The 26,044-nt window shown below is 39.8% G+C and overlaps 1 pseudogene; it reads left to right on the forward strand.

Moving 5' to 3' along the window:
- Positions 1-18,997, forward strand: part of LOC125162568 (trafficking protein particle complex subunit 2-like) — a 43,851-nt pseudogene extending 24,854 nt beyond the window's left edge.
- Positions 18,998-26,044: the final 7,047 nt, after the last annotated feature.

Genomic DNA, 26,044 nt, shown 5'->3' on the forward strand with positions numbered 1-26,044 from the left:
AAGAACCAGTCCCCAGCAAGGGGACAGGGAGGTTTTTCAGCAGGGAAATAAAATAATGAGCACAATGTTTCTGGAAAATAAACTTATCCACAAAAGACAGAATGGAGGGAGAGAGAAACCAGAGGCAGGAAAACACGTTAGAAAGCTAAGGTGTTCTTAGCCAGGAGCAAAGGCCTGAAAGATGTAGCTATGAGGCAATTCTGCTTCTGGGAATTTACATCCTAAGGAAATAATTATGTATACAAAGATTTAACTACCAAGGATGCTTGCTGCAACATTGTTATAAAACATTTATAAAATGTTTCTAAAAACACTTTAAAGAGCATGTTTAGCAGCTAAATCGTGGCACGCATTCCTCACTGTTTCCAAAAGCTCAGTCTGCAAAGTAAACATCTCCAACCTTACTAATGAAAATAAATCATCATCTTTCTTAGTTCCACAATACTAAAATGACTGACAAAGATATATCTACACACACGTGCGCGCGCGCGCGCACACACACACACACACACACAGTGCTATATGAACTCCTGAAGATGGAAGTATCAATGTATTGTTCATAGTATTGGTATTGGAATCAAGAAGAAATTACAATGTCCTATAGACGTTGGAGGTTTCCTGCATAACCACCATTTAAATTTACATAGAAGCAGGGCAAGCAGTTGAGAGGAGGACAAGAATCCTTCAGAGGGGATGTCAGGAGAAATTACTTAAATTAAATTTTCATATCTATATCTCATTTCTAAACTACACTGTAAATTCAATGAAAGTTGAGCTATAACACAATCCAAATAAAAAAGAAATATAAGTTTTTAAGATTTTATTTTTAAGTAACCTCTACACTCAACGTGGGGCTCCAACCCACAATCCCAAGATCGAGTGGCACACTCTACTATGTAAGCCAGCCAGGTGCCCCCAAAAATAGAAATTTTAAATCTTCAAAACAAAGTTTTTTCCCTCATTGGGCCAATCCTGACCCAATTCCAGTGGCCAGCCAATCCCATGCAACTGGCTTCTATTTAGATGATCTAAATCAATGACTACTACAAAGGGAGGAAGAATTACCCCGATTGAATTAGACCCCTCAGAGTCCTCCATGGGACCTGGAGATTATGATCCATCCATATGTTCCTGGAGTCTTATAGCTGGTACATTATTTGCAAGATGTGGATGGATGTTGGTAGAATAACTATGTTAAAGATGAAATTGAAGCCAATGATGACAGAAATCAAATGTCAAGAGAAATGGCACTGAACTGGAATAAAAGACTTTGCAAACATGATCAAAAAACTGCTAATCATGATTTGAGAAATCTTAAACATGAAACATAGAAAGACTGGACACATGTCAATAGTATTATAAGGTGTGGGGAAGGGATGCTGAGGATCCAACTCCATCAGTTAATATATCAACTTTAACTATATGACAGAGGTTCTTAATTTTTTGGTATCTGTGAGACTTTTTAAAATACTACAGTTCTGGGCATCTGGCTGGCTCAGTCTGTTGAGTGTTGGACTCTTGATTTCTATCCCAGCATCATGTATGGCTCTGCATTGAGCTGTATTGGGTTCTGCATTGAGTGAGGAACCTGCATAAGATTCTCTCCCTCTCCCTCTCTCTCTCTCTCTCTCTCTCTCTCCCTCCCTCCCTCTCTCTCTCTCCCCCTTTGTCTCCCCCGCCAAATAATAAACAAAACCCACTAGAGTTCTATTCTTTTTTTGTATGAAGTATCTTTTTATTGTGTGGGTTTAGTAATACAGGGGTTCAAATAATTTTATCCTTATCCCTAGCTGCCAGTTTGTAATGGGCTTAAAAATGGTTTGTAATAAGATTATACTGTATTGGATTTTGTTTTAAATTATCTTTTAAAAGTTTAATTCCAGTATAATTAACATACAGTGGTATAGCAGTTTCGGGTGTACAATACAATGATTCAATAATTCTATACATTACTCAGTGCTCATCACGATAAGTATACTCTTTTTTTTTTTTAATTTTTTTTTCAACGTTTATTTATTTTTGGGACAGAGAGAGACAGAGCATGAACGGGGGAGGGGCAGAGAGAGAGGGAGACACAGAATCGGAAACAGGCTCCAGGCTCTGAGCCATCAGCCCAGAGCCCGACGCGGGGCTTGAACTCACAGACCGCGAGATCGTGACCTGGCTGAAGTCGGACGCTTAACCGACTGCGCCACCCAGGTGCCCCTAAGTATACTCTTTTTTTTTTGTTTTGTTTTTTTTTAATTTTTTTTTCAACGTTTATTTATTTTGGGGACAGAGAGAGACAGAGCATGAATGGGGGAGGGGCAGAGAGAGAGGGAGACACAGAATCGGAAACAGGCTCCAGGCTCTGAGCCATCAGCCCAGAGCCTGATGCGGGGCTCGAACTCACGGACCGCGAGATCGTGACCTGGCTGAAGTCAGACGCTTAACCGACTGTGCCACCCAGGCGCCCCCCTAAGTATACTCTTAATCCACATTATCTATTTCACTCATCCCTCCACCGACCTCTCCTCTGGTAACCATCAGTTTGTTCTCTAGAGTTAAGAGTCTGGGTTTTTTGGGTTTTTTTTTTATTTGTCCCTTTTCTTATTATTTTTTAAATAATCCTGCTTTCATTTTATTTATTTATTTATTTATTTATTTATTTATTTAAAGTAGGCTCCATGCCCAACATGTAGCTTGAACTCATGACAGCAAAATCAAGAGTTGCATGTTCTACTGATTCAGCCATCCCTGCACCCCTCTTTTTTTCTTTGTTCATTTGGGTTTTTTTCTTGCCCATTTCTTTTTTTCTTAAGTGATCTCTTTAGTTTTTTAAGTAGTATCTTTATTTTTAAGTAATCTCTACACTCCACGTGGGGCTCAAAATCACAACCACAATATCAAGAGTCACATGTTCTACCAACTGAGCCAGCAGGCACCCCTACATTTGTTTTGTTTCTTAAATTCCCCCCATGAGTGAAATCATATGGTATTTGTCTTTCTTTGACTGACTTATTTCACTTAGCATTTTACTCTCTAGATCCATCCATATTATTGCAAATGGCAAGATTTCCTTCTTTTTTATGGCTCAGTAATTCATTGTGTGTGTGTGTGTGTGTGTGTGTGTGTGCGCGCGCGCGCGCGCGCATGTGTGTGTTGAGCTGTATAAGTTCTTTATATATTTGAGATACTAACCCTTTATTGGATATGTCATTTGCAAATATCTTCTCCCATTCTGTAGGCTGCCTTTTAGTTTTGTTGGTTGTTTCCTTTGCTGTGCAGAAGCTTCTTATTTTTGTTTGGTCCCAATAGTCTCCTTTTACATTTGTTTCCCGTGTGTCAGGAGACATATCTAGAAAAATGTTGGTTATGGCCAATGTTAGAGAAATTACTGCCTGGGCTCTCTTCTAGGTTTTTATAGTTCCGGGTCTCACATGTATGTCCTTAATCCATTTTGAGTTTTTGTGTATGATGAAATAAAGTGGTCCAGTTTCAATCTTTTGCATGCAGTTGCCCAGTTTTCCCAACATCGTTTGTTGAAGAGACTGTGTTTTTCCCACTGTATATTCTTTCATGCTTTGTTGAAGCTTAATTGACCATATAATTGTGGATTTATTTTGGGGCTCTCTATTCTGTTCTATTGATCTATGTGTCTGTTTTTTTGTGTGTGTCAGAACCATAGTGTTAGGAATACTACAGCTTTGACGTATGTCTTGAAATCTGGGATTGTGATGTCTCTAGTTTTGTTCTTCTTTTTCAAGATTGCTTTGGCTATTTGGGGTCTTTTGTGGTTCCATACAAATTTTAGGAGTATTTCTTCTAGTTATGTGAAAAATGCTCTTGGGATTTTGATCAGGATTGCATTAAATCTGTAGATTACTTTGGATAAAATGGACATTTTAACAATATTTGTTCTCCCAATCCATGAGCATGTAATATCTTTCCATTTGTTTGTGTATCTTCAATTACTGTCATCAGTGTTTTATAGTTTTCAGAGTACAGGTCTTTCACCTTTTTGGTTAAGTTTATTCCCTAGGTGTTTTATTATTTTTGGTGCAATTGTAAATAGGATTGTTTTCTTAATTTCTCTTTCTGCTAGTTCATTATTAGTGTATAGAAATGCAACAGATTTCTGTATATTGATTTTGTATCCTGCGACCTTATTGAATTCACTTATCAGTTCTAATAGTTCTTTGGTGGAGTCATCAGGTTTTTACCAGATATAGATATAGATATAGATATAGATATAGATATAGATAGTGTCTGCAAATAGTGAAAGTTTTACTTCTTCCTTACCAATTTGGATGCCCTTTCTTTCTTTCTTTCTTTCTTTCTTTCTTGTCTGATTGCTGTGGCTAGGACTTCTAGTACTATGTTGAATAAAGGTGGTGAAAGTGGCAATCCTTGTCTTGTCCCTGATATTAGGGGAAAAACTCTCAGTTTCTCACCATTGAGTATGATGTTAGCTGTGGATTTTTCATATATGGCCTTTATTATGTTGAGGTATGTTTCCTCTAAATCTGCTCTGTTGAGGGTTTTTTTCTTTATCATGAATGATGTACTTTGTCAAATGCTTTTTCTGCAGCTGTTGAAATGATCATGTTGTTTTTATCCTTGCTCTCATTGATGTGATATATCTCATTAATTGATTTGTGAACATTGAACCACCTTGCATCCTAGGAATAAATACACTTGATAGTGGTGAATGATTTTTTAAATATATTGCTGGATTTGATTTGCTAATATTTTGTTGAGGATTTTTACATCTGTGTTCATTAGAGCTATTGGCCTGTAGTTCTATTCTTTTGTAGTGTCTTTATCTGGTGTCAATATCAGGGTAATGCTGCTTCATAGAATGAATTTGGAAACTTTCCTTCCTCTTCTATATTTTGAAGTTGTTTGAGAAAAATAGGTATTCTTCTTTAAATTAAAAAAAAATTTAATGTTTATTTATTTTTGAGAGAGAGAGAGAGATAGAATGAGAGCAGGGGAGGGCCAGAGAGAGGGAGTTACAGAATCTCAAGCAGGCTCCAGGCTCTGAGCTGTCAGCACAAAGCTGGACGTGGGGCTCGAACTCACAAACATGAGATTGTGACCTGAGCTGAAGTTGGACCCTTAACTGAGCCACCCAGGCACCCCGCTTCTTTAAATTTATTTAATGTTTAGTTTATTTTGAGAGAGAGAGAGAGAGAGAGAGAGAGAGAGCAAGCTCTGAGGAGGGGCAGAGAGAGAGAGAGGGAGAGAGAATCCCAAGCAGGCTCTGCACTGACAGTGCAGAGCCTGATGTGGGGCTCAAACTCACAAACCATGAGATCATGACCTGAGCTGAAATCAAGAATTGAATGCTTAACCGACTGAGTCACCCAGGTGCCCCAGGTATTTCTTCTTTAAGTGTTTGATAGAATTCACCTGTGAAAGGGCACCTGGGTGGCTCAGTCGGTTAAGCATCTGATTTTGGCTCAGGTCATGATCTCACGGTTTATGAGTTTGAGCCCAACATTGGGTGAGCTCCAGCCCCATTTTGGGTGAGTATGAGTCCTACTTCAGGTGAGCTCAAGACCTACTTCAGGTGAGCCCTGCCTCTCTCTCTCTCCCTCCTTCACTTTCTCCCTCTCTGCCCCTCACTTGTGCCCTCTCAAAAGAAAATAATAATAATAATAATAATAATAATAAACAATAAACAAACAAACAAACTTTAACAAATTAAAAAAAAAGAATTTACCTGTAAAGCATTCTGGCCCTGGACTTTTGTTTGTTGGGAGGGGTTTTTTTTTTGTTGGTTTTTTTTTTATTGCTGATTCAATTTAGTTGATAGTAATCGGTCTGTTCAAATTTTCTGTTTCTTTCTGATTCAGTTTTGGGAGGTTATATGTTTCTAGGAAACATTTCTTCTAGTTTCATTTCTTCTAGTTTGTCCAATTTGTTGGCATATAATTTTTCATAGTATTCTGTCATAATCCTTTGTATTTCTGTGGCATTGGGTGTTATTTCTCCTCTTTCATTTCTGACTTTGTTTATTTGAGTCCTCTGTCTTTTTTTTTTTAATGAGTCTAGCTAAATGTTTATCGATTTTGTTGATCTTTCTGAAGAACCAGCTCCTGATTTTATTGATCTGTTCTATTGTTTTTTTTTTAACTTCTGTCTTATTTCTACTCTAAGTCTTTATTATTTCCTTCCTTCTACTGATTTTGGGTTTTGTTTGTTTTTCTTTTTCCAGCTCCTGTAGATGTAAAGTTAGGTTGTTTATTTGAGATTTTTCTTGATTCTTGAGGTAGGTCTGTATTGTTATAAGCTTCCCTGTTAGAGCAGCTTTTGTTACATCCCCAAGTTTTTGGATCATTGTGTTTTCATTTTTATTTGTCTTCATGTATTTTTAAATTTTCTCTTTGATTTTTTGGTTGACCCATTCATTGTTTAGTAGCATGTTATTTTTTTTCAAAATTTTTAATGTTTTATTCTTGAGAGAAACAGAGCATGAGTGGGGGAAGGGCAGAGAGAAGGAGAGAGAGGGAGACACAGAATCCACAGCAAGCTCCAGGATCCAAGCTGTCAGCACACGGGACTCGAACTCATGAACCATAGGATCATGACCTGAGGCAGAGTCTGACTCTTAACCAACTGAGCCACCCAGGTGCCCCATTAGCATGTTATTTAACCTCCATGTATTTGTGTTCTTTCTAGATTTTTTCCTTGTGGTGGACTTTTAGTTTTATAGCATTATAGTTGGAAAAGATGCATGGCATTATTTCATTTTTTAAAAATTTGTTGAGATTGTTTTGTGACCTAATATGTGATCTATTCTGGAGAATGTTCCACGTGCACTTGAAAACAATGTGTATTCTGCTGTTTTAAGATGGAATGCTCTGAATATATGTTACATCCATCTGGTTGCATGTGTCATTTAAAGCCACTGTTTCCTTGTTGATATTCCATTTGGATTATCTGTCTATTGATGTAAGTGGGGTGTTAAAGTCCCCTACTATTATTGTATTACTTTCAATTATTTCCTTTATGTTTGACATTAGTTGCTTTATGTGTTTGGGCACTTCCATGTTGGGTGCATAAATGTTTATAATTGTTATATCCTTTTATTGAATTATTCCCTTCTTTGTCTCTTGGTATAGTCTTTGTTTTGAAGTCTATTTTATTCAATGTATATATTGCTACCCCAGCTTTCTTTTCACTTCCATTTGCATGCTTTTCCATCCCTTGTTTTCTTTTTTTTTTAATGTTTATTTATTTGTTGAGAGAGAGAAAGAGAGAGATCGTGTGCAAGCATGAGTGGGGGAAGGGCAGAGGGACAGAATCTCAAGCAGGCTCCATGCCACCAGTGCATAGCCTAACTTGGGGTTTGAACTCATGAACCATGAGATCATGACATGAGCAGAGACCAAGAGCCAGACGCCCAACCGACTGAGCCACCCAGGTGCCCCACATCCCCTTACTTTCAATCTGCATGTGTCTTCAGGTCTGAAATAAGTCTCTTGTAGGCAGCACATAGATGTGTCTTGTTTTTTTATCCATTCTGCCACACTGTGTCTTCACCTGGAGCATTTAGTCCCTTTACATTCAAAGCAATTCTTGATAGGTATGTACTTATTGCCCTTTTGTTACTTATTTTACAGTTGTTCTTGTAGTTTTTCTCTTTCTTCTCTTGCTCTCTTCTCTCACAGTTTGCTGGCTTTTTTTAGTGATACACTTAGATTACTTTCTCCTTATTTTGTGCATATTTTTTTTTACTAGTTTTTGGTTGGTGGTTACCATTAGATTTAAATATAACATCTTATGCATATAGCACTCTGTTAAATTGATGGTCGCTTAAGTTTGAACCCATTCTTTACCCCTCCCCCACACCATGTTTTAGGTATATAGTGTCATACTTTACATCCTTTCATTTTGTGAATACCTTGACTGATTTGTATAGATACACTTTACTTTTCTGTTTTTGTACTTCCGACTTTTCTTATTCCTGCTTATGGTCTTTCCTTTCCACTCGAATAGTCCTCTTTAACATTTCATGTAGGGTTGGTTTAGTGGTCATGAATTCCTTTACCTTTTGTTTGTCTGAGAAACTCTTTATCTCTCCTTCTATTCTGAATAATAGTCTTGCTGGATAGAGTATTCTTCGTTGCAGGGTTTGTTTGTTTCCCTTCAGCACTTTGAATATCATGCCACTCCCCTCTGACCTGCAAAGTTTCTGCTAAAAATTAGCTGATAGCTTTATGGGGCTCCCTTTCTATGTAACTATTTCCTTTTGCTGCTTTTAGAATTCTCTTTATTACTAATTTTTGCTATTTTAATTATTACATGTCTTGGTGTGGGTCTCCTTGGGTTGATTTTGTTGGGGGATCTCTGTGCCTACCAGGTCTGGATATCTGTTTCCTTCTCCAGATTTAGGAAGTTTTAAGCTATTATATCTTCACATAAATTTTCTGCCTTTTCTTTTCTCTTCTCTTTCTGGGATTCCTAAATTGCGAATGTTATTATGCTTGACAGTGTTACTGAGTTGCCTAAGTCTATTTGCATTTTTCATTATTATTTTTTTCTCTCTACTGTTCATTTTGATTCCTTTGATTACTCACTCTCTCCACCAGGTCACTGGTCCATTCTTCTGCTTCCTCTAGTCTACTATTTATTCCATCTCGTGTATTTTTTCTCTTTTCTAAGAGACAGAGAGCATGTGTGTACACACAAGAGAGGGGAGAGGAGGGGAGGAGCAGAGAGAGAGAGAGAGAGAGAGAGAGAGAATGAGAATTTTAAGCAGGTTCCACACCGAGTGCAGAGCCTGATGTATGGCTTGAGTTCATGATGGTGAGATCATGATCTGAATTGAAATCAAGAGTCAGACTCTTAACCAACCGAGCCATCCAGGTGCCCCCAATAGTGTATTTTTAATTTCAGTTATTGAGTTCTTCATCTCTGATTGATTCTTTTTTATATTTTCTATCTCTTTGTTAAGGGTCTCATTGAGGTCTTCCATTCTTCTCAAGTCCAGTGAGTATCTTTATGATCATTACCTTAAGTTCTCTATCAGGCATATTAATTATCTCCATTTCGTTTAGCTCTCTTGTGATTCTGTTCTGTTCTTTCATCTGGAACATATTCCTCTCTCTCCTCATTTTGTCTAACTCTCCGTGTCTGTTTCTATGTGTTAGGAAAGTCAGCTATGTCTCCTGCTCTTGAAAGTAGTGGCCTTATGAAGAAGTCCTATAGTGCCCTGCAGTGCAAAGTCCCTCATTCACCCAAACCTGGCATTTTAGGGGTGTTTCATATGTGTGTTGTGTGCACCCTGCTACTGTGATTGAGCCACTTTTATCTTCAGTCCAGTCATCAGCAATGTCTTTCTTTGCCTGTTGTGGGCAGGGTTTGGTCCCTGTGTTGTTAGTGGGGCCAGTCGGGGGCCTTCTTGGGCTTGAGTTGAATCAGATTAGGTGTTTGCCAGAGATGGGGTGACACCAAACTGTGGGGCTCTTTCCCTGTGTTGTCCCCTGAGAAAGTTTCACTGGTGTGTGGGGCCTGCAGTCAGACCCAGCGTCTGCCCCCAGCCCACATCTGGGGCTACAGTTGGACTGGTATGTATGGGTATCTTCCCTCTCCCTGGGGTAGGAGTCACTTTGCAGTGATGCTTGTCCCTGTCAGGGCTGCTTCTACACTGCCACACTTGTGGAACCGCTTTGGATAGCTCCAGCATGGGGGAAACCGGAGAGGGTAGGTCTGCAGGAGAATTCAGAGCACAGTATTGGTGTTAGCAAGGTTTATGCCTGTTTGCTATGGACAGGACCTGCTGCTGCCAGGACCAAGGAAGGCCAGATTAAAGGGGGCATATGCACAGAAATGTGCTGGGGTGGGGTCCTCGGTATTAGCCAGGTTTACCAAGGTCTGCTATGGGAGGGCATCTGGAGCCAAGGCCTGGGTGGAGGGGGCATGTCTGCAGAAAAACATAGGCCAGTGTGTGCTTTTAGCAAAGTGAGGTAGCAAGTGTTAGCACTGTCCTAGTTCCAGCAGGAACTAGTCCATGCATCCAGGCTTGGAGGGGTGGGGGTGGGGATGGTGCCTGCTAACTCCTTTGTTCCTGGAGAAATCTCCCAAAGATCCCTGCCCCTCCAGTACATGCTCTGAGATTAGTAAATAAAATCCCTCCCATATACCTCAGAAAATTTTCAAACTTCTGTTTCTATGCTGTATCTCCACAGGGCTACTTGTTGTACTATCTCTGTAGAGGCAGGGACTCAGTTTCCTATTGCCTTCCTGGCTCTCCCAAAGCCAAGTCCGCTGCTTTTTTAAGTTCAAAGTGTTAAGCCGTGCTGATTTTAAGAACTCACAAAATTCATATTTTTTTAGGGACGCCTGGATGGCTCAGTTGGCTAACTGTCCAGCTTTGGCTCAGGTCATGATCTCACGGCTTTTGAGTTTGAGCCCCAAATCGGGCTCTGTGCTGACAGCTCAGAGCCTGGAGTCTGCTTTGGATTCTGTTTCCATCTCTCTCTGTCCCACCCTCACTCATGCTCTGTCTCTCTCTCTCAAAAATAAATAAACATTAAACAATTTTTTTAAGAACTCATGAAATTCAGTGCCTCTGGTTTCCCGAGCCAGATGTGATGGGGATTCATCTTCCCATTCAGGTTCCCTGTGCCTGGGGTTCCTGGGGGGAAGGTATGTTTCTCTCCCCTCTCCACACCCTCAGTATCCCTTCCTCCCACAGATAGTCCCATGGGTCCATTTGGCTCCCAACTGCATCTCTGCCTTTCCTACCCTCTTCCATGTGGCCTTTTCTCTGCATTTAGCTATGAAGAGTCCTTCTGCTAGTCTTTGGGTTATTTCCCGGGTTGTTTACACTGATGTGGGTGTTAATCTAGTTGTATCTATGAGACAAGGTGAGTGTAGGGTCCTCCTACTCCACCATCTTCTCTGGAAATCAAAATACTACAATTCTTGGGGCGCCTGGGTGGCTCAGTCGGTTAGGCGTCCGACTTCAGCCAGGTCACGATCTCGCGGCCCGTGAGTTCGAGCCCCGCGTCGGGCTCTGGGCTGATGGCTCAGAGCCTGGAGCCTGTTTCCGATTCTGTGTCTCCCTCTCTCTCTGCCCCTCCCCCGTTCATGCTCTGTCTCACTCTGTCCCAAAAATAAATAAACGTTGAAAAAAAAAATTAAAAAAAAAAAATAAAAGCTTGTTCAGGAGCTCCTGGGTGGCTCAGTTGGTTAAGTGTCGGACTTCAGCTCAGGTCATGATCTCATGGCTTGTGAGTTCAAGTCCCGAGTGGGGCTCTGTGCTGACAGCTGAGAGCCTGGAGCCTGCTTGGGATTCTGTGTCTCCCCCTTTCTCTGCCCTTCCCTGCTTGGACTCTGTGTCTTTCTCTCAAAAATAAGTATTTTAAAAAGCTGGTTTATTTAGGGGTGCCTGGGTTGGTGGGTTCAGGTTCGGCCCTCATTGGAGTCTGTTTGAGATTCTCAATCTCTCCCTCTCTCCCTGCCTCTCTCCTGCTTGTGAGTGCACTCTCTCTCTCTCTCTCTCTCTCTCTCTCTCTCTCTCAGGATAAATAAACCTTTTTAAAAGATGGTTTATTTAAATTCAAGTACAAATAAGATCTCAATATAATTGGTTGTCATGTCTCCTAAATTCCTTTTAATTTAGAGAAGTCTGTCCACCCCATCCACACACAAATACATCTACACTTTTTTCATGGTATTGATTTGTCACAAAAACCGTGTTCATTGTCCTATAGAATATTCTACATTATGTATATATCAGTTGCTTCCCTATGGTATCACTTAACTATCTCTATGTTCCTTTTATTTGCTCTAAATGGAAGTTAATACTAGAAGCCTGATTAGATTCAAGTTCAACATTTTTGGCAGGAATACTTTACAGGAAGTGCTCTAAAAACCCTTGTGTTTGAAATAAGTATCTATCTCAACATGCTGAAATTATGGCCTCAAGTCATGATTTAATTAACCAGAATAAATAAAAAGACACCATTTTAGGTTGAAAGATCAAACTGCAAAGTACAGATTGAGGACACCTTGATTAACAGTAACAGTCAGGGAAGATATCCAGAAAATTCTGAACACTGAACACTAATGCAGGCAGCAGCACATCACAGTGGTTGAGAACATGGGTTTCAGGGGCGCTTGGGTGGCTCAGTTGGTTGAGCCTCAGACTCTTGATTTCGGCTCAGGTCATGATCCCACGGTTGGTGGCACTGAGCCCCATGTCAGGCTCTGCGCTGACAGCGTGAAGCCTGCTTGGGATTTTCTCTCTCCTTCTCTCTCTGCCCCTCCTCTGCTCACCTGTGTGTGTACTCTCTATCTCTCTCAAAACAAACAAACAAACAAACAAACAAACAAACAAAACAAAAGACTATGGTTCAGAATTGGACAGGATGGGTTTGAATTCTGACTCTGCCACTTACTGGCTGTGTGACTTTTGGTAAGTTAGTTAACTTCCCCAATCCCTCACCAATCATAACAATATGATAGCCAGTGCTCAATAAACATTGATAGCTAGTATCCTTATTGCCTCTAAGAACAGGAAATACAACAGTAGAAAAACTTACCCATGTGTACAACAGGTCACATACAAGAATATTCATCACGGCAGGCTTTGTAATAAGAAAACATTGAAAAAATCTAAATGTTCATAAATTGGGGAGGGATGAAGAAAATGTGACATATTAATATATTAGAATCCTATGCGGTAGTTACAACACCTAGGTGTCTATATACAAATTTTGAATGGATCTCAAAACAGAATGTTGAGTGAGAAATCATGTTTGCAGAAGGATACTTCACGATGATAGTATTTATGAGAAAAAAAACCACACAAAAGTCAATACTAGATATTTTATACAGGAACATAAGTGTATGCAATGGATATGTTTTGAACTTGACTTTTTAAATTTTAAATAATCACAGATTAACAAGAAGTTGTAAAAAATGATATAGAAAGGGCTCATGTACCCATGATCCATTTTTTTTGCCAATGATAATACATTGCATAAATGTAGTTCAATATTAAAAACAGGAAAGTGACATTGATATAATCCACAACTTTATTCAGATATCACTACTTTTAAGATCTTTAAAATTTTTTAATTTATTTTGAGAGAGAGATAGAGAGCTTGTGTGTGCACAGAGCAGGGACAGAGAGAGAGAGAGGGAGAGAATGCCAAGCAGACTCTGTGCTGTCAGCGGGGAGCCCAACGTGGGGCTCCATCCTAGGACCCGTGAGATCATGACCTGAGCCCAGATCAAGAGTCGGACCCTTAGCCAACTGAGCCACCCAGGTGCCCTACATATATCACCAGTTTTATATACACTCCTGTGTGTGTGTGTGTGTGTGTGTGTGTGTGTGTGTATACTTCCATGCAATTTTATCACATATGTAGATTCATGTAACCACCACCACAATCCAGATAGAGAGTCACTCCATCACCCAAAGATCTCTCATGCTACTCCTTTGAAGTCATACCCAATATGCTCCCCAGACCCCATCCCAAACACCTGGCAACCACTCATCTAGTCTCCGTCTCTATAATTTTGTCATTTCTAGAATGTTATATAAAAGGCATCAAATGGTATGTAGCCCTTCTAAGACTTTTTTTTCACCCAGCATAATTCCCTTGAGATTCATTCAAGTTCTTGTTTTGTGTATTGATAGTTTGTTTCTTTTTACTGCTGTGTAGAATTCCATGATAGGGATGAACCATACATTGTTTGACCATTTGCTTATTAAAGGACATTTGGGTTGTTTCCAGTTTTGGGCTATTGCAAATAAGACTGCTATGAACATTCCTGTATAGGCTCCTTTGTGAAAGTATGTTTTCATTTCTCTGGGGTAAAAGTTAAAGCATGAAATTGCTCTTGCCTGGTAAGTGATGTTTAGGTTTATAAGGAATTGATAGACATATTTTCTAGACTCACTGGATCACTTTACATTCTGGCCGGCAATGTCTGAAAGATCTCGTTTCTGCATTCTTACTAGCATTTGATGTTATCACTATTTTTTATTTTAGTCACTTAATAGTCTAATAAGTGTATGGTGGTATCTCATTGTGATTTTAATTTTCATTCCCATAATGGCTAATGATGTTGAATAGCTTTTCCTGTGTATCTAATGGATAGTCTAAGAATGATGTCTAAGGATCTTCCAAAACTTAAAGCAATGTTATTTCTGAGGAAGGTGAGAAGGAACTGAGATTAATGATGAGCTTAAAGAGAGGACTTCAAGTGTATCTCTAATGCACCATATGTTGAAAGAAGAATGAATTCACATTGTATCTATGTGATTAACTATTAACTAAAACAAACAAAAAGCACAGAAGAATAAAAAACAGCTGCAGTGTTTTATCATGGAAAGAACTCAGACTTCAAATCAGACAGACGTGGGTTTGAATTCTGATGTCCCTACCAGGCGTGAGGCCTTCCGAGCTGACTTTAACCTTAGTCTCGCTTCTCACCAGTGATATTAGTACTCACCTCCCAGGATTGTTGCGAGAATTTAGTTAAGTTACGTAGTATATTAAAAGGGCTTGGGTGGCGCAGTCGGTTAAGCGTCCGACCAGCCAGGTCACGATCTCGCGGTCGGTGAGTTCAAGCCCCGCGTCGGGCTCTGGGCTGATGGCTCAGAGCCTGGAGCCTGTTTCCGATTCTGTGTCTCCCTTTCTCTCTGCCCCTCCCCCGTTCATGCTCTGTCTCTCTCTGTCCCAAAAATAAATAAAAAACGTTGAAAAAAAAATTTAAAAAAATAAAAAAATAAAAGGGCTTGGTGTATGAGGTGCCTGGGTGGCTCCATCAGTTGAGCATCCAAGTTTTGATAACAGCTTGGGTCATGATCTCACAGTTGATGGGTTCAAGTCCATGTCAGGCTCTGCACCGACAGTGCAGAGCCCCCTTGGAATTCTCTGTCTCCCTCTCTCTGCCAATCTCTCTCTCAAAAATAAATAAATGCACTTAAAAAAAATAAAATTATAAAAGGACTATTATACAGTGTGTGGCAGAAACAAGTTGCTCAGTAAACAGTAAGCTACTGTTCCTACTAAGAATGAGACTTTATGATTTTCTTTAGAGCTTTATTTAGACCTTCGACTCCTCTTCACTTCCAGTAAGTGGACTAGTGTTCATTTTCAGGAGTAATGTTATGCTATCACATGCTGAGTGATCTCATTCCATTCTTCCTGAATGAGTAATAGATTGTACCTTTCCGTTGTGCAAAATTGATAGCAGCAAATCCCTAGTAAACTCTTCTCCTTGAGGTCTTCAAAATTTACAAAACTGTCTATAATGCTTCACAAAGCCTTTTTCTACATTAATGTGATTGTCAGACCAAATCAACAATGGAAAGTCTTTCCTCTTAACCAGAGTAAAGAGCAATCATTCATCCTTAAGAACGCCCAAACAGGTTTGAGCAGGTCTGTTTCTGTGGCAACTTCACATTCCAAGATTAAACCATCCAGATATTCAAAAGGAAATTCAAGTTCTCTGCACTAGGTGTTACGTGAGAGTGCCATGTTGCCAAAATTATGGGACAGGTCTCCAGTATGAGTTAGTCTACTTGAGCATACTTAGGTTTCTGTGCCACCAGAGATGATGGCACCGAAGACAACCTTTTCTCAGGCACCGGTGTATTACATTTATAATCTATAGGGAACTCCATTCAAGTGTAATGTGTCAATATCTACATTTTCCTGAACAAATATGAAGAAGTGATCACATTTCTAGAAATGTTAATACAGGTCATGGGGGTAAACAGGGAGAATCTTATTCTGCTAATCAAGGGGAAAAGGAAAACAAGGGAAGGAGACTGAGGAAGGAACAGGTATATGAGGATGAAGTAATGCTCATCCTACTTAGAACATCGCCAATGCAAAAATAAGAGTGGGGGCACCTTGGGTGGCTCAGTCAGTTGAGCGTCTGACCCTTGATTTCGGCTCAGGTCACCATCTCACAGTTTGTGAGTTCAAGCCCCATGTCAGGCTCTGCACTGGCAGTGTGGATCCTATTTGAGATTCTCTCTCTCCCTCTCTCTCTGCTCCTCTTTTTTTCTCTCTGTCTCAAAATAAATAAACCTAAAAACATAAAAAGTCTGACCCGGATCATAAAGCTAAGTCTTCCTAAAGAAGACTAGAAGTCAGGCCTTCTAATTCATGGTTCAGAACGCTTCCCGCTCGATTCTATATTCCATGATATAACTATATTCATTATTCTGTCATTTAACTCTGTGTGCCCCAGCTTACTCATCTTTAAAATAAGGGGGTTGTGGGGCACCTGGGTGGCTCAGTCAGTTAAGCATCAAACTTCAGCACAGGTCTTGATCTCACGGTTTGTGGGTTTCAGCCCGTGTCGGACTCTATGCTGACAGCTCAGAGACTCAAGCCTGCTTCAGATTCTGTGTGTCTCTCTCTCCTCCTCCCCAGTTCGTGCTCTGTCTCTCTCTGCTCTAAAAATGAATAAATGTAAAAAAATATTTTTAAAATTAAAAAAATAATAATGGGGTTGTAACAAATGTGAAGGTAGTCACAGGTAACTGAGGGCTATTTTCAATATTCTGCAAAAGAACAGTGATACTGTTATTTCATAATAGTGATACTGATTATTTCAGGGTGTGCCACAACAGTTATTGGGGCACATGTCAGATAGTCACCTGCTTAACCTGAGCAGAGAGAGTGTGTGCTCTGCCCGGCAACACTTTAGAGCAACAGCCAAAATTAAGCAGCAAAGTGTATTCAAAGGGATCTTCCTGCTGAAAAAGTTGGAAACCACTAGACTAGATTGCTAGGATTGTTATGTTGCTTTCGCAGTGGCATCAGAGAGTTAACTCCCTGCTCTGTCCTCCTGCTGTCTACACCTTATCTGAAAGCCAGGTCTGGAGGTGAGTCATCGTGGAAGAGAGCTTACAGCTTCACCAGGGAGATGTGGGTGAAGATCTCAGCTAGACTCACAAAGACCATAACACAGATAAGTAATCTCAAGAAGTAGAAGAAACAGATCATAAGCCTCCAGGCCAGTGGAAGAGGCAGGGCCTGTGCTTAGTCTTATTAGGTTCCATTTCGTTTCTATAAACTCACATATTTTTATTTGAGACTTGCTTGTTAAGCTTCAAGGCCTGGAACAGCTTGTGACAAAAGCTGTTCCTCATGCTGCTGTTGGGAGATTTGGGCATTCAACAGATCCCTTTTTAATCTTTCATTAGAGATTTAAACTTATCACTGCCCCCGCAAGCTTCGTGTTTCTTTTCCATAGCAAGCTATTCCATCAGATTTTAATCACAGTGTCGAAGTAGTTGAGTATCTTACATAGGTTAAACGTATATAAATTCTGAATTCAATCAAATTGTATGCATTTTATCTAGATAATTCAAAGGATTCTTAAATTAAAACTTTTGTCTAAAACCTCTAATAATCTTCACTAAAATTATTTGTCATTTTGTAACACACCCTAGAGACACAAGTTTTATCATATATGTTATATTGGATGTGCGTTTAGTTTTATATATATGTTATAATATGTTATAAAATGTTATATAATGTTATAATAAATGTTATACATTTTCTTATAGTATAGATCTTTTTTTAAGTTTATTTATTTATTTTGAGAGAGAGAGGGCACATCCAGGCAGGGGAAGGGCAGAGAGAGAGAAGAGAGAGAGAACCCCAAGCAGGCTCCACACTGTCAGTGCAGAGCCTGACACAGGGCTCAGTCTTGTGAACCAGAAGACCATGACCCGAGCCAATACCAAGAGTTGGCTGCTGAGTCAACTGAGCCACCCAGGTGCCCCATACAGTATAAATCTTTAATACAACTTGTAATAAAATTTATGCAATAAAAGAGTCCTTGTGTACCTGTAGGTCAGCAAACCTCAAGGACAAAAAAAATTATACTTGGAAATAGAAACCTGTAAGAATCAACACTAAGTAGCTAAGCTGAGGTAACAATGTATATAATCAAGTTGCAAAAGTTTGTAAAGTGGTGATGAGATTATGCTAGGGTGTCTTCCATATTGTACGTAGAAGTCTAAGGAAGCTCTCAAATCCAGGGTTAAAATTTAATTTAAGCAAAATACAGTATCTCCACTATGATATTGCAATTTATGTTGCAGAGGGTAAAGAAGCTTTGATAAAAATAAAGCCAAAAAGCAAAAAAATAAAAATAAAAATCAGCCATTATTTAGTACGGTGTATTCCACCTACATCTACACACACACACACACACACACACACACACACACATACACACACACAGGTTAAAAAGTAAAATGCTTTTCAGGGAGTTCTGACAGCGGCTGCTGAGTGAGGGTCTGCGGGGGTAACTGACTGGCTGTCTCCATTGTCGGTGTCTCTCCACAGGAGCTATATATTGAAGACAATGTCTGGAAGCTTCTACTTTGTAACTGTTGGCCACCATGATCATCCAGTGTTTAAGATGGAATTTTTGCCAGCTGGGAAAGCAGAATCCAAAGATCATCATCATCATCTGAACCAGTTTCTAGCTCATGCTGCTCTCGACCACATAGATGAGAATATGTGGCTGTCAGACAACATGTACTTGAAAACCATGGACAAGTTCAATGAGTGGCTTGTTTCAGCATTTGTTACTGCAGCATATGAGATGTATTATGCTTCATGAAACAAGGTGTGACGATGGAATAAAGAACTTCTTTACTGGGGCACCTGGGTGGCTCAGGTTGGTTGAGTGTCCAACTTCGGCTCAGGTCATGATCTCACGGTTCGTGAGTTCGAGCCCCGCGTCAGGCTCCATGCTGACAGCTCAGAGCCTGGAGCCTGCTTTGGATTCTGTCTCCCTCTTTCTCTGCCCCTCCCCTGTTCTCTCTCTCTCTCTCTCTCTCTCTCTCTCAACTAAAATAAACATTAAGAAAAAAAAGAACTTCTTTACTGGATTTTATGATTTATACAGAAAGTTTGCAATGAATCCATTTTATGAAGCCATTTCTCCTATTCCATCAAACGCATTTGACAGAAAAGTTCAGTTTCTTGGGAAGAAACACCTTTTAAGTTGAATGCAGAAAAATTTGGAAATAAACAATGTCACTACAATGGGGTATTCTCAGGAATGTGGACATTGTAAGTAACCTGATTAAATACTCTGGGAAAGTTTTAGGGGAAAAAAAGTCAGTTTTACAAAGCTTATAATAATGAACATCTGGTCCCAGCCCTACCCTCTCAACTCTCAGTTTCTGCTTCCCCAAAGCAACTACTTTTAACTCTTTTAGTTGTTTCTTTGGATACTTAACTCCTTATTTCTGAGCATGCTTCTTCAGCTATTTCTTTTTTTTTTCCCAACGTTTATTTATTTTTGGGACAGAGAGAGACAGAGCATGAACGGGGGAGGGGCAGAGAGAGAGGGAGACACAGAATCGGAAACAGGCTCCAGGCTCCGAGCCATCAGCCCAGAGCCTGATGCGGGGCTCGAACTCACGGACTGTGAGATCGTGACCTGGCTGAAGTCGGACGCTTAACCGACTGCACCACCCAGGCGCCCCGTCTTTTTTTTTTTTTATGAAATTTATTGACAAATTGGTTTCCATACAACACCCAGTGCTCATCCCAAAAGGTGCCCTCCTCAATACCCATCACCCACCCTCTCCTCCCTCCCACCCCCCATCAACCCTCAGTTTGTTTTCAGTTTTTAACAGTCTCTTATGCTTTGGCTCTCTCCCACTCTAACCTCTTTTTTTTTTTTCCTTCCCCTCCCCCATGGGTTCCTGTTAAGTTTCTCAGGATCCACATAAGAGTGAAACCATATGGTATCTGTCTTTCTCTGTATGGCTTATTTCACTTAACATCACACTCTCCAGTTCCATCCACGTTGCTACAAAAGGCCATATTTCATTTTTTCTCATTGCCACGTAGTACTCCATTGTGTATATAAACCACAATTTCTTTATCCATTCATCAGTTGATGGACATTTAGGCTCTTTCCATAATTTGGCTATTGTTGAGAGTGCTGCTATGAACATTGGGGTACAAGTGGCCCTATGCATCAGTACTCCTGTATCCCTTGGATAAATTCCTAGCAGTGCTATTGCTGGGTCATAGGGTAGGTCTATTTTTAATTTTCTGAGGAACCTCCACACTGCTTTCCAGAGTGGCTGCACCAATTTGCATTCCCACCAACAGTGCAAGAGGGTTCCCGTTTCTCCACATCCTCTCCAGCATCTATAGTCTCCTGATTTGTTCATTTTGGCCACTCTGACTGGCGTGAGGTGATACCTGAGTGTGGTTTTGATTTGTATTTCCCTGATAAGGAGCGACGCTGAACATCTTTTCATGTGCCTGTTGGCCATCCGGATGTCTTCTTTAGAGAAGTGTCTATTCATGTTTCCTGCCCATTTCTTCACTGGGTTATTTGTTTTTCGGGTGTGGAGTTTGGTGAGCTCTTTATAGATTTTGGATACTAGCCCTTTGTCCGATATGTCATTTGCGAATATCTTTTCCCATTCCGTTGGTTGCCTTTTAGTTTTGTTGGTTGTTTCCTTTGCTGTGCAGAAGCTTTTTATCTTCATAAGGTAATTCACTTTTGCTTTTAATTCCCTTGCCTTTGGGGATGTGTCGAGTGAGAGATTGCTACGGCTGAGGTCAGAGAGGTCTTTTCCTGCTTTCTCCTCTAAGGTTTTGATGGTTTCCTGTCTCACATTTAGGTCCTTTATCCATTTTGAGTTTATTTTTGTGAATGGTGTGAGAAAGTGGTCTAGTTTCAACCTTCTGCATGTTGCTGTTCAGTTCTCCCAGCACCATTTGTTACAGAGACTGTCTTTTTTCCATTGGATGTTCTTTCCTGCTTTGTCAAAGATGAGTTGGCCATACGTTTGTGGGTCTAGTTCCGGGGTTTCTATGCTATTCCATTGGTCTGTGTGTCTGTTTTTGTGCCACGTCAGCTATTTCTTGATCTTTTTCAGTTTAAACATCACCCCTTAACCATCTACTATTAACGATCATTTAACTCCATTACAATTCCTTTCCAACATACACACGCTCCCCCATCCTCCTAGCAGCAACACATCATAATATTTGATTAGATCATTATTTGGGAGTTACACCCATACTTAGCCTTGTAGAATACATAATGACATTCCTTTTGTATTACCATTTAGATTTTTTCCCCTGGATTTAATCATTGTCTGGTTTTTCCTCTGTTTAAGAAATAATCACTAGTTTATCACCAAACTCTCCACTAAAAGTACATATTTATAGCTCCCAAAGTCTTAAAATATATCAGATGATCTAGTGTGTGTGTGTGTGTGTGTGTGTATGTGTGTGTGTGTGAGAGAGAGAGAGAGAGAGAGAGAGGAGAGAGAGATTTCCCTCCTGAAATACCCTGTCCTGATTCAGACTCTAGAGTGATGCACAACAGATTCCTTGGGATTTATGTTCTACCACCAATCATGGAATTCTTATCTTTCTTCTGTTTTGATCCCCGGTCTCCTAATTCTCCTGATTTCATATTTCTTGAATAACTGGCCCCATTTTCCAGGAGTACATCCTTTAGTAAGTTTCTGAGAAATGGGACGTTGTCTAGAAAATTGTTTCTCAGTTCTTAGAATTAATCTTGTCTTATTTCTCAAATTCTTTCTTTCCTTCTGTTTTCTGTTCTTTCTTTCTGTAAATTCCATTATTCTGATAGTAAACGTTCTAGCCTGAGCCTCCAATTTAATTTTTCCATTTTATTGCCTTTTTACTCAACTTTCTGGAAAGTTTCTTGACCTTTATGTTCCAACCTTTCTTTTGAGTTTTTCTCCTATCCTGTTTAAAATTTTCTCATCCCTCTCAGGATACAAAGACATTAATGATATTGATTTTTAGAAGTTCTCTTCTTCCTACTTTGTTGCTGTTTTAGTTTTTGTCTTAGGTATCAGAGATTTTCCTCAAGTGTTTGACAATCTTAAGCTGTCCAATGATATTTAAAAGAGAAACACTGAAAAACTGACCAGCAGCTGTGTGTTGGGTACTGAGTCTTGCTGACCAGTGGGTATTACTGTAGTGTGATCTAGTAGAGAGGTTTGACTATTTTTGTTAGAGGACCCCCAGCTGTCCGCATCTATATGAAAACTGATTACTAGTTTGTTAGCAGTTCAGTAGGAAGGAGGCTGGGTGTCTTGCTGTTTTGGGTATAGATTTCCCATTAATTTCCCTGTAGTCCCCAGCTGTGTGTGTCCCTGAGTCCAGAGTCCCTTTGGCTTTAACGCACTCTAGAGAAAATCCAATCCATTCCATGACAGAAGGGGTGGTGTGGGGGGGCAGGGCAGGGTGTGATCTGGCTGAAAGGGCTAAAGGGGGATATTTAGGAGTCCAACCAATTTTTAACCGATGTTTAATCAATTCCTTTTCAGGTTTCTGCTTCAAGAAGAAGCTTGCTTTTCCCTGCATCCCAACCTTAGGCATTAAATTTTAAGCTTCCTGAGGTTTGTTTGTAACTGTCATTCCTCCTTCTGCTCTCCAGCTTACAAATATTTGCTGACATCCTTCTTTTATCTCTTTTCCACATTTCTTGCCCTGTAGGCTTTATTCTTTAAAAACAAACAAACAAGCACACAAAAATTTTATCTCATTTTTGTGAAATTAGTGAGAGAGTGGAGAAAATGTCTTATGCTTAACTGATATCCTCACCGTGTCTCCAAATTCAGTTTTAAAACAAAACCTGCCAGTACTCAACACCTTCCAAACGTGTGCCTCTGTGACTGAAATAAAATCGAATCTCTTCACTCTGATCTATAGACTTCTGTTTCTTGAAATCAACCTACCAACCTCATTTCTTTCTCTCTTTCTTTCGTTCATTTACTCATTCTTTTTTTTTTTTTTTTTTTTTTTGCCTTCTGGGTCTTTGTACTTGCAGCTTCCTTCACCTGTAAAGATCTTTCCCCCAGATATTTACATAACTGGTCCTTCTCATCATTTAAGGCAAAGATCACTATTCATTCCCCAACATCTCTTCCCTGGAAAGAGAACCTCTAATTTTTAGCTTGGCACATGGCCGTCTAGAACAAAGACTCCATTTTCCAGCCTCTCTAACAGCTAGATGTGGCTAGCCAAGTCTAGCCAGTGAGATGGAACTGGAAATAGCATATGCAACTTTCAGGGAGGGTTCTTAAAAGGAAGATGCTTGCCCTTCTTCACCATTTCCATACCCCTCCCCGCCCTTCCTCTTTTCTGCTGGCTGGCATGTGGAAATGATAGCTAGAGCACAACCAACCATCAGATACCATGACTGAGGATGGGGGAAGGGGTGCAACAAGACATAGGAGACTAGATCCTTGTTGCGGTAAAATGTCATTCAACCCTAGAATTCTCACCTACAGACTTTGTTTACATAGCAGTGAAATAAACATCAGGGTTTTTTTAAAGTCACTTTTGCGAGTGCACAAGTGGGGTAGGGGCAGAGAGAGAGGAAGAGAGAGAATCCCCAAGCAGGCTCTGCACTGTCAGCACAGAGCCTGACAAGGAGTTAGAATCCACGAACCATGAGATCATGACCCGGGCCGAAATCAAGAGTCAAATGCTCAACTGACCGAACTACCCAGCCACCCCAAAGGTCACTTTTATTCTATGTTTTCTGTCACTTACTGCTGAATCTAGTCCTAATGGACACAAAGGCTCAGGTTATGTGCTATCTTCTCAGAGTGGGGTCCCCCATCCCAAGTCCCTCTCTATTATTTTCCTTATAGCCCTTTGGTTATCTGAATTCATCATGTTTTTAAATTCATTTCTTTAATGGTGTGTCTCTCCCAACTAAATGTAAGCTTCATGAAGGCCAAGACTATGCCCAAGTCCTAGAATGGGACCTGGCTTATGGTACATCTTCTAAACATAGCTGTTGAGTGAATAATGACTCCTGGTTAAGTCAGAGCCCTACTGGTTTTAGGAAAGCAGATGGAAGTGTCTAGACTTTCCCTGCATAGAATAGTTCCTCAATTATTTCTGTTCAGAGTCCACACTTACCTATCAAAATTCTGGTTACTAATTAAATTTCCTAAGTGTTTGAAATTGGAAAATTAACCTTGAAGAGATGATTCAAACCTCTTGGTCAATAGATACGTCTCCCATCGTAAATTAATAAGCTGCCATTGTGGTTTGTAAGTGATTAGGAGGCATAGCTTTGGAGGTGGGCAGACAAATGTATGAACATTTTGCCACGTACAGAAATTGAACTTGACTAGTTACATAAATTTGCTAAGCTTTAATTTCCTCATTTGTAAAAAATGGGACTACCAATACCTGATATAAGGACCAGATAAGATAATGTACTTAAGAGATTGAGCAATTTGCTCAGAGAGTCTGAAAGGAGGGGAGCCAAGTTTTAAATCCAAGTCTTTATGATGCTGGATTCTTAGCCCCTAACCTCTACTTTTAAAAAGGCCCCTGTGGCCATGCTTGTCAGTCTTATAGTCTTAATATGTTAGAACATTCCCCCAACTAACTTAGAAAGAACACTGACATTCATCCATTCAATTTATTTATGCCAGACATCTCAGCTTTATTTGGTGAAGCAAGACTCAGCATTTAGGACCTAGAGTGCTGTTAAGTCATAGCATTAGAGTGTTTGGTAGGAAGAATAGCTTTTGGGTTGGAGGGAGTACTGATAGAATCAGTAATTCAAGTTCTAGTCCACCCTTAATAGTAGAGCAATTTGGCCCTGAGTGGAGTACTTTAGCTTTCATCCTGAAAGGTTAAAAAACAGGCTTCGTGGAGAAATTCACTTATTTAAAATATACACAACACTATATGTCAATTACACCTCAATAAAACTAGAAAAAAAATAAGTGAATACTACAGTAGAGTTGTGCAACCATTACCACAAGCAATTTTAGAACATTTCATTATCCTAAAAAGAAATTGCATACTGATTAGCAGTCACTCATTTCTCTGTTCCTTCCCCACAACCTACCAACATGGTCCTAGACAACCATAATCTACCTTCTGTCTCTACAGATTTGCCCATTCTGGGTATTTCATATAAATGGAATCATAAATTACAAATGGAACTGTAACTGGCTTTTTTCACTTAGCATCATGTTTTCAAGGTTCATCTGTGTAGCATCTACCCTCCTCTCTATGGATGAATAATATTCCAGTATGCATATTTGGACACCCTATATTTTGTCTGTATACTCATTGGTTGATGGCCATTTGGGCTGTTTACTTTTTTTGGCTATTATGAATAATACTGGTATGAACATTTATGTACAAGTTTTTGTATGGGCATATGTTTTCATTTTCCTGATATATACCTAGAAGTGGAATTGCTAAGTCATATGTTAACTGTGTTTATCCTTTTGAGGATCTTCCAGCCTGCTTTGTAAAGCAGCAATACCATTTAACATTCCCACCAGCAATCGATAAGGCTTCCAATTTCTCCACATCCTTGTCAACGCTTGTTATTATCTGCCACTTTGATTACAACTATCCTGGTGAGTATGAAGTGAAACCTCATTGTGGTTTGATTTGCCTTTACCTTATGGTTTCTTTGATGCTAATCATGCTAAGCTTCTTTTCATGAGTTTATTGGCCATTCTATATATCTTCTTTGCATAAATGTCTATTCAAATCCTTTTCCTATTTTTAAAAAATTATTCTAGAGAAAGAGAATGTGAGCAGGGGAGAGGGGCAGAGGGAGAGACAGAGAGAATCCCAAGCAGGCTCCAAGCTAAGCATGGAGCCCACTGTGGGGCTTGACCCAATGACCCTAGGATCATGACCTGAGCCAAAATCAAGAGTCAGGTGCCCAACCAACTGAGCCACTCAGGTGCCCTCTCCTTTTCCTTTTTTAAAATTGGGTTAGTTATTTTTTATTATTGAATTTTAGAAGTTCTTTATATATGCTAGATACAAGTCCCTTATCAGGTGTATAATTTTCAAGTATTTTCTCCCATTCTGTGAGTTGCCTTTTTATTCACTTGATGGTATCTTTGTAGCACAAATGTTTTCAGTTTTGGTGAAGTCCAATTTATCTATTTCTTCTTTTGTTGCTTGTGCTTTTGTATCACATCTAAGAAACCATTGACTAATCCAAGGTTGTGAAGATTTATATCCCCTATGTTTTTAAAAGAGTT

The sequence above is a fragment of the Prionailurus viverrinus genome, chromosome A3 (assembly GCF_022837055.1).
Source record: "Prionailurus viverrinus isolate Anna chromosome A3, UM_Priviv_1.0, whole genome shotgun sequence".
In the NCBI taxonomy this organism is placed as follows: domain Eukaryota; kingdom Metazoa; phylum Chordata; class Mammalia; order Carnivora; family Felidae; genus Prionailurus; species Prionailurus viverrinus.